The sequence below is a fragment of the Rhipicephalus microplus genome, chromosome 8 (genome assembly GCF_043290135.1).
Source record: "Rhipicephalus microplus isolate Deutch F79 chromosome 8, USDA_Rmic, whole genome shotgun sequence".
Lineage (NCBI taxonomy): Eukaryota > Metazoa > Arthropoda > Arachnida > Ixodida > Ixodidae > Rhipicephalus > Rhipicephalus microplus.
The window spans coordinates 132,247,543-132,257,818 of record NC_134707.1 but is presented as its reverse complement, the minus strand read 5'-3'; positions in this window follow the sequence as shown (position 1 = coordinate 132,257,818).

Here is a 10,276-nt window from a genome sequence, read left to right as displayed (position 1 = left end):
CACACGGGCCTACAACATTTCCGCCTCCATCGGAAATGCAGCCACCGCAGCCGGGATTCGAACCCGCGCCCTGCGGGTCAGCAGCCGAGTACCTTAGCCACTAGACCACCGCGGCGGGGCAGAAAGAGTACATTTATCAGCAATTCGAACAGGGAAACGTTGTGTTGGGGTTGTTCGTAGATTTTACGAAAGCTTTTGACCACATTAACTACAATTCACTTATAGAAAAACTGGAACGGTACGCTATTCGGGGAACGGCGGAATCATTAATACAGTCTTATTTGCAATACCGTAATCAGATTGTTAGCCTGGGTGGTTGCAATTCTGATTCTTTGTCAATCGTTGCAGGAGTTCCACAGGGAAGCATTTTGGGACCTTTCCTCTTCAATATTTACATTAATGATATCGTGAACATCTCCTCTAACGTAAAATTTATAATATATGCAGATGATACGAATATATTTTAACAGGAAAATCAGTGAACGAATTAATAACACATGCAAATCTACTGCTGATTAGATTAGAAAAATGCACAAGAGAAAACGGTCTAAAAATAAATGTTCCAAAGACTAAGGCTATGGTATTTCACGCTAAAAATAAAGCGGAAATTGTAAAACAAACGATCTTTTTAAATTCCACCCCTGTCGAGATAGTCCCTTCTCTTAAAATATTAGGAGTAATATTTCAAGAAACATTATCATGGGATCACCACATACACTTCTTAGCTACGAAGGTCTCTCAGGTAGTCGTCTTTGTGTACCGAAACAAGCACTTGCTTCTTCGGAATATTTTGTTGTTAATTTACAATACCTTATTTTTATCAAGAATCAATTACTGCCATCTAGTTTGGGCTCTAACTTCTAAAGAAAACATAAACAAACTTCATATCTTGCAAAAAAGGTTTGTACGGGCGGTAGAGAACGTGCCACGTACTTATCATACTCGTTCCTTATTTGAAAAATACAGCCTAATGCCAGTAATAAAAATGTATGATTTTCTTCTGTCCAAGAAATATAAGCAAGACATAAAAAACTCTAACCCGTTTTTAAAGCAGTTGGCAGATTTAATACTCAACCAGCCTAAGTATAATACCCGGAAAAATGAAGTGTGGGCTGTTCGAACCTTTAGAACCACATACGGTCTTCAATCGTTGCGAAATAAACTTCCAAGGTTACTAAATGAACTTAGGGTAACGAAATTGACTTAGAAAAAATCACCTTTTACCAACTGCGGAATCATTTCCTCCAGACGTCATGATCACTCGTTTCTGTTACTTGCAATTTTCTAAAGAATGTATTTTTGTATTTTGTTTTTGTTGACGTGTATTTTGTATACTGCTTTGTGTTTTTTTTTCACGATATGTTTCTTGATGTCTTGTTTGTTTTTTTCTGTTTTAGGAAATGAGTATGCATTTGTGGTGTTGCCAAAGCAATAAATTAGGCATATTCTTTTATGATGCTTTTTTCTGCGTTTTTGCAAGGCAAATGCGCCTGTATTTCACATTGCGAAAATATTTGTTTATAGCATTATATGTACCAATATGTTACACCTGTACAGTGTTGATTGCTCATTTTTGCCGTATACATGTTTGTATGCTTCGCTCGGATGTATTACGCAAATTCTTCCTTTTTTTAAGGCAAATACGCCAACATGTTTTGCATCTTTTGAAAAAGATTTTTTGTTGTTGTTGTTTAAGCATTAGACGTTTCGTTTTATCACACATGTGCAGTGATGATTTCTTTCTTGTCATAGACCTGTTTATTTAAGCGTATGATCCCGAATGTTTTTATGAAAGTGTTACCGCTGCTGCGATGTGTTGGGGGAGGGGTAAGGGGGGCCTGCGGCCTTGTCAAGCTGGCATCACGTCAGCTTTTTCTGCAGGTCTCCTGCATCATGTATCCTTGATGCGAAATGAAGTCATTATTATTATTATTATTATTATTATTAGTATTAGTAGTAGTAGTAGTAGTAGTAGTAGTAGTAGTGGTGGTAGTAGTTGTAGTAGTAGTAGTAGTAGTAGTAGAAGTAGAAGTAGAAGTAATAGTAGTAGTAGTAGTAGTGGTAGTGGTAGTAGTAGTCCCCACCACGGTGGTCTAGTGGCTAAGGTACTCGGCTGCTGACCCGCAGGTGGCGGGATCAAATCCCGGCTGTGGCGGCTGCATTTCCGATGGAGGCGGAAATGTTGTAGGCCCGCGTACTCAGATATGGGTGCACGTTAAAGAACCGCAGGTGGTCAAAATTTCCGGAGCCCTCGACTACGGCATCTCTCATAATCATATGGTGGTTTTGGGACGTTAAACCCCACAAATCAATCAGTAGTAGTAGTAGTAGTAGTAGTAGTAGTAGTAGTAGTAGTAGTAGTAGTAGTAGTAGTAGTAGCAGGAGGAGGAGGAGGTAGCCACCTCTCGTTTAGTCCTCAGAATATTCGCTAGATGGCGATATTCCTAATAGTGAATATTTCGGGCGTGAATATTTTCAGTATTTATTGGTGTGACAGTTCTGAACGAAAGGGGGGTGATGTCTTGATCGCGATAAATAATACACTGTCGCCGTTTCTGATTGATACTCACTCACCCCTCGAAATAGTTTGGGCTGCCTGCTTTTCCGCTTCATCAAAAATACCTATAGGCGCTTGCTACCGGCCACCTGACGCAGGTCCATCCTTTAGCGATGAACTCAGAGAGAGTATAGCGGCCGCTGTGCAAAGCTATCAGTGTGAAAACATTTACCTCCTCGGCGACTTTAACTTTCCCGATGTTGATTGGCCGTCCCTCTCTTCACCTAGTAATGCTTCTGTAGAATTTATAAATTTAACTCTGGATTTTAACTGTTGACGCACCTACACGTGGATCTAATTTATTAGATATAATTTTAAGTAACGCGCCTGAAACTATCGGGTCAATCACTTATCGGGACGGTCTAAGTGACCACAAGTTACTCCATTTTCCTATAAGTGTGCCATTTAGCCACACAGGTAAAGATAAAAAGATTATACGAGATTATAACAAGGCCGATTACGCAGCAATTAACTCAGACCTTGAAGTATTCCTTGTTGAAGGGATGACGCCCTTGTTCATTACTCGCACCGTCAACGAAAACTGGTGTATTTCCGGGACAAGGTTTGCGGGCTGGTCGATAACTTTGTTCCCATAGTTACCATAACGAATGACAGGTTGAACCCGTGGTTCACTAAGTCACTTCGTCGGCTCAGAAACAAAATAAAGCGGTTGTACAAAAACGCCAAAAATGGGCAAACTGAAGCTGCATGGAAAAAGTACGACGAGTGTGCGGAGAGCTACTGCTCTGCTATTAAGGATGCGAAAGGCAAATATTTTTCCCATGATCTCCTGTCTCTTTTGAAATCAAACCCTCGGAAGTTTTGGCAGTCGTTAACCCCAGGAACCGACCGACAGCATATCTCGTTACGTGGTGATGACGACAAACCCCTCTCCGATAGTGATTGTTCACTCGCATTTAACAGGTTCTTTTCTTCAGTATACACAAGAGAAGACCATTCCAACATACCATTCATCGCAGATTACGACAGGGCGTTTATGCAGCCAATAGCTCACACAGTCGAAGGTATTGCTTCCCTCATTGACCAACTTAAACTATCTACTTCATCGGGGCCCGACAACATTAACACAAAAATACTAAAGAACACAAAAATCGTATCGAGCAAATTCTTACTTCTCATCTTTCAACAGTCCTTTATGTCTGGTCAACTTCCAGATGATTGGCACATGGGTAAAGTGGTTCCCGTTTATAAAAGTGGAGGTAAACACTCACCTGATAATTATAGACCCATCTCGCTTACGTCAATCTGCTGCAAATTGCTGGAGCATATTATCGCTTCCCATGTTCGCCGCCACCTTGAATCAAATAATTTCTTTTTTCCTCACCAGCATGGTTTTCGGAAAGGCTTCTCGTGTGACACTCAATTGTTTGAATTAACAACCGAGGTCCATTTCAATATGAATGAAAATAAACAAACTGATTGCGTATTCATGGATTTTTCAAAGGCCTTTGACCGCGTTGCCCATTGCCGCCTAATATCTAAATTATTCGCACTTACACTCGATTCCTTAACCCTTTCGTGGATCCGCAATTTTCTTTCTTTTCGAAAACAATTCACTACGGTTAATAACTACGCCTCTACTCCCTCTGATGTCATCTCGGGTGTTCCACAGGGTAGTGTTCTCGGACCTATATTATTTCTCATCTACATAAATGATTTGCCAAATAATATATCTTCCAATATAAGACTATTCGCTGACGATTGCATAATATATCGAGCTATTAACAATGATGGCGACCACCTTACCCTTCAAACAGACCTTAACCTAATTAGTGACTGGTGTGACGTGTGGCAGATGTCTCTTAACTCTTCCAAGTACCGTGCTATGACCTTCAGTCGTAAACACAAAAACTCCAATTATTCCTACTCTATTAAAAATGATACAATAGTGCAGTGCTCTTCTTACAAATACTTAGGCGTCAATCTAACACCCAATCTTTCATGGTCGGCACACATTAGTGTTATTTGCGCGAAAGCCTCAAAAACAATAGGTTATCTCTGTCGTAATCTGCGAAAGTCTCCAACAAGCATCCGTAAACTGGTCTATTTCACTTATGTACGCCCCCAGCTAGAATTTGCATTTTCAGTCTGGTCCCCTTTCCAAGAATACCTAACCACATTGCTAGGGTCCATACAAAACAGAGCAGTCCGGTATATATCTCGCAATTATAGCACTCATTGCAGCGTAACAACATTAAAACAAGAACATTCTATTTCGCCATTGCATGTTCGTCGCTCTGTTGCACTGTTAGGTTTGCTGCAGAAATATATTCACAGCACAAGACGTTCTACGCTACCCCTAACAGCACCATTGCGTATGTCTAGACGCCTGCACAATCACCTTAGTTTCACTCGCATTTACGGCAAAACGAAGGCATTCAACTTATCAGCGCTTCCTAAGGCCATATCATTGTGGAACGACTTTCCCGACTGCATCGCCTCCATCACCGATCCAGATTCTTTTCGCGAACATGTTCGTAATCATTTTTCATCGCACAAATCGCTCTAACTTCACTGATGTTTGTAGCTGCAGCTGTGCCACTCACTTAGTTTCACACTTCTCTTTGGTTCTCTTTAGTTTTTGCAGTACCCACCGTTGTCTTGCAATTTATATTGGTAAACGCCTTCGTACGGCTAGCAGTATGTGTTTGGAAAATGCGTGCGTATGTTGTACACCTCGGCCATGTACCTTGAATTCATGTACCCTTAATTTCTTGTTATTCTAGCTTTTTGAATATCGGTAAGCATTCGCGTATTACATTTGTTTGAGTGTCAGTGACTAGACACGCTTTGTCACGATGTTGTGTTATTTTCTGTGTATTCCTTGTTATTGATGACCGCCCTATTACTCTTTGAAGTTTGTACCCCCCTTACTCAATGCTCTCATTTAGCTTGTAAGGTATCATAAATAAATAAATATATGATAAAAAGATGCGAGATGGTGGCACTTGAAGTTTTCACTAGATGGACGGGCTGACGGATGGACGCATGGACGAATAGACAGACAAGTAGACGCCCGCATTGATGGACGTGCGGCGAACGGATGGACAGACCGACAGAAAGACAGATGCATGGACCAACAAACGGATGGAAGCATGGACAGACTGACAGACACATGGAAGAAGGCACAGACGGACGCACGAATGGACGGGCGGATGAACGGGCGAATGGACGGGCGGATGCAAACACGGATGGTCGCACGGATGGCCGCATAGACGGGTGCATAGACGGATGGACGGACGCATGGATGAACGGACGGATGCGCGGACAGATGCGCGTTTGGATGCGCAGACGGGCCGACGGATGCATGGACAGACTGAAGCAAGCCACCGTTTCACTAGCTTCACATGTACCAAACTCGGGGTTACGCGACGCGAACGGTCGACATAGGTAAACGATATCTCCAAACATGATAATAGAGAGTTATAGTATACCGGGCTTACCGGGTTAACGGGTGTACCATGATACCGGAATCGAAGTGCGCATGCGCAGATACGTACGTCACCCTTACAGCTTCCCGTACGCGCGGTATTTTTCTGATTTCACGTTACCGTGGTAGCGTAAGTGTACGTAGTGTACGTAAATATGGCGGCGCTCTCAAACGCACGCTTCTAGGGAGCCTACATGAGCAGCCGTTTTTAGGGTGATGACCCACTACATGCCGCCAACGCACCGCCGCCCGCCAAAACACAATGTTGCCAGACAGCAACGCCGCGCTGTCACCCCATGTTGGTGCTCGCACTGCGTCTACGCCCAGTTGCGTTTAGTTCTCAATAATACGGCGTCGAACATTGCGGTAGCGTGTTAGACGCTGCCGGTGAAGCCTTAGAATGCCTGGATGCTGCGTACCGTTCTGCACTAACCACAACAGAAAGGGGGTGTGAATGTTCCGCTTCCCAGCGAGCCCTGGCCGACGACAACTATGGCTGGCTCAAGTGAAGCGAGACGGCTGGGAGCCCACCAGTGCGTCTCGTATTTGCTCTGTGAGTACTGCGTATTTCGTTCACTGTTTTTTTCTGCGGCACACGTATATGTGTTTCGCGGTGTTCGCGAATGAGTAGATAACCGAAGTTGTCGTTCCTGCGTCCACGCATTGCGAGTACGAAGCCCGCAAACGGGACGCGTCCGCGCGTTCGTACGGAGACGCGCTCGCTAGTCTGAGCTGTTGCCACGCTTGCGTTCGTGTCAGCGTAACCTCAGTATTATGACGCAAGTGTTTGTGTGTGGGCTGCGAATTTCTTCGTGCGCTCACTTTGAGAACTGGATCGCTTACACGGTCGGCTCCTTTTTGTTGCGCCGTACTTCGCGTAGCTGGAGGGAGCGGCGGCTGGCTCCAAAATGGCGGCGCACAGAAAACTATACTGAATTTGGTGGGAACTGGCAACAGCGTGCCCCGTTGCCTGCTGGTTTTGGCTGAGTTTCTTGAAGGCACTTATTAAGATGTCTCCACCCTAAAAACGGCCGTTCATGTAGGCTGTCTACACGCTTCGAAGTTATTTTGGCATAGTTGTTGAAAGATTCACTTCGCCCGCCGCAAACGACTGTTCAAAGTGGCTTCGCTTGCCTTCAGTTAGCTTCGATGACCGAGTATTACGCATAAGCTGGCTTAGTTTTTCATATAGTTTCCCACTTCGAACGCGCCTAAGCCTAACTACAAGATCGATGTAAACAAATCGGCAACGTAGATGTTTTCGCGTTTGGTGCGTGGTTCATATTTATTTACTTTGATTATCACTAAAATAAACTTCTAACAATGCTTCTTGCGGTGGCATAGGTAAACATTCTCGTTTTCGTTCCATTTTCAATGTGTAACTTATTATCCATATAATAGGTGGCACCACCATCCCAGCTGGGGCACGTAAACCACGTAAGCGCTATTCCGCTAAACTATAAGACGCTGCCCACAACGAACGGTTGCTGCACGGTAACGCCATTCCCTTAACCTATGCTATCACGCTAACGATAAACTATAACTGTCTAATTACGACTTGCGTGCCATGTAACATCACTACATGACACACTGATGATGCGCTCGCGGCGGTTTTGCTAGCTTCACATATGCCGAATTTGGTATTACGTAACGCCAATGAATGAGGAAAGTATGTGACTAGTGCAAACATGATAATCATGGGATCCTTGTCATGTGAGAACATGAATACATGCCACAGTCAAGCGCCAATACATATCGACGTGAGGCGTTGCGCATGCTGGCCGGCGTTCATTTCGTCGCGTCACGCCGGCGTTGCCACGCCATGCGCCAGTCCTTCCTTATACTCGAAGGTGCGCGCCGCGCTGCGTTGCTTTGCGGCATGTGCGTTTTAGCGCGTCTGGCGTCCCTCCGTCACGAAAATAGAGAGTCGCAGTGTTTTCTGGGTAACGCATCGGCGAGATATGCAGCATGTCGCATTTCGCGCTGGTTGCCGTCGGGCCGCACCGACAGACGCTGGTCGTGCCTGGCATCAGACTATTAGGTGCTCGCGTTTTTCTAACGTAGCGTCGTTGTGCCCAGCGTTCTGCGGGTCAACGCTACATCAGAGTATATGGCCTCTTCATGATGCACTCGCGGTCGTTTGGCTAGCTCCACGTGTACAGAATTTGGTGTTATACGTGGCGTCAATGAATGACGAAATATATGACTGGTGCAAACATGATAATCCTGACACGCGTGTCATGTAAGAACATGGCAACATACCACGCTCATAGCATGCTTCAGCCGTTTCACTAGCTCCACATATACTAAATTTGGTATCACGTGGCGTGAATAGTTGATGAAGTAAACTGCACATCCGAACATGATACTCATGTGACGGAAGCCATGTACTGCATTATTTAGCACCACCTCGTACGCTTGTGCTGATTTTGAAGTGACTTAACAACATTTCTAATTCGTGCTTCGCATATAATCGATTCCGACTGTAGGTGGGATCTGCCAATTTTTTTCTTCCATGGGAATCGCGCGCAGGCTTAGAAACGATGCATGAAAAGAACTAATTGCGGATGCCATGGTCATTATGTATTACTGCACTTTACCGAGAAGCCCGCGAAAGGACAATGGCTGATCTAAGAGGCGTATTTTGAAACTCCTGTATGTATGTGCCATGCCGCAGTCAATAGCGTGCCCAGCATTTGTTGTCCCTGGCCCAGAGGTGGTGGGTTTGACTCCCATTGATGGAACGTTTTCTTTTGTCTTGTGATCGTGTGTATTTTCGAAGTGATTTTTTATGTAAATGCATCTCTAAAGTCTTGGTGGACCCCGGCATGAAATAGCATCGTGTTTAAAGAGGTCGTTTGATATGAGGCACATTGTAGCAAAATATTTTTGTGGCACCAGCAGAGGGATGTTTGTATCTGTTGTGAAAACTTACTTGAACACTTACTTTCGTTTGACAGAGTGACCAGAAAAAGGCTTGTAAAAAGTACATCTGGAACGATATGTAATAGGAGTGTGCGTATGATGAATATTGGAACGGAATTGAGTACGAATATCATAATGATTACAAAGACAAGAATACTGTTTGATTATTTCTCGAAAAGTAAGGCAACATTTTATAAATGTAGGCTGAGGCTGGAAAAGGAACGATTTAAACGTGTCACATCTCATTTGAAAGAAATATTGACAAGTTCCTAAAGGGGGCATTACGATTACTTTTCACTGACAAAACATAAAACAATCTAAAATAAGTAGCAACTAGAGGTTTCAGAGTATTCTTTAACTGAAGGCGCAAATTTAGCAATGACTTAGGTATCCAAATTGTAATTTGTCCGCAGCTTTTAATTTCAATTTCAAGAACCTAAACGGGTATTAAGCCAGTTTCATTAAATATAAACTATTTCTATACGTTTTCCACATTTTAATGAGTTAGCGTCATAACCTGTATCAAAGTGAATATGGTTTCTTGTTTAGACTCTTGCTTCGGCAACGCTGCATTTTTAGGCAAAACGCATTCATACTGTGATAAATGTATAGTGGATAGTGGCACAAGGGCATGGCCTACATACGTTTGTCGAAGTCGATGATGACAACAAAAAAATTACCCCTCGTGTTACCACTTCTCATTCTATCGAAGATTTTTGTCATTGCTACTGTTGGAAATACGCTAAAAATATTCAGCATTTCAAATACGCGTCAGTCAATTCTAGCACCGAATCAATACAATGCTATTGGATTCGTTATTGAGAAGTTTCGAATATTACCACACCCTTAAGATTTCTAGTTTAGGTTCAAGATAGCAGTCTTGTTGGAAAAATATTGTTTTAAGGTCACGTCAAAATGCAGGCGCGAGGGGTTCCAAGAAAGACGACCTGATATTGGTGTGAAGGGCGTGCTCTGCTCATCCATCTTGGCTTACGCTTTGCGCTGTGCAAATATAATATAAGTACGTCTTGTTCTCCTGCATGAACCTACCCAAATATACAATGTCGAAGAAAACCTTTCCTTTAACTACGAGATATTTATTTGTCAGAACATATAGTGAAAGTATTACAGGCAATTTGTAGAAAGGGCAGATGCTGTTGCTGTGAGCAGTCAAGATCGCTGCGACACCTGGTGGAACATACATTGACCAGGCGCTTCATTTCCGCTGTCTTAGAGATCAGTGTGAGGATACACAAAGACAACTGAATGATTACACCGGGGCATCTGGGTGGCGAGAGACCACTGCCAGTGCAAGACACCCAAGTGAGCGATTAGTGTCCGCT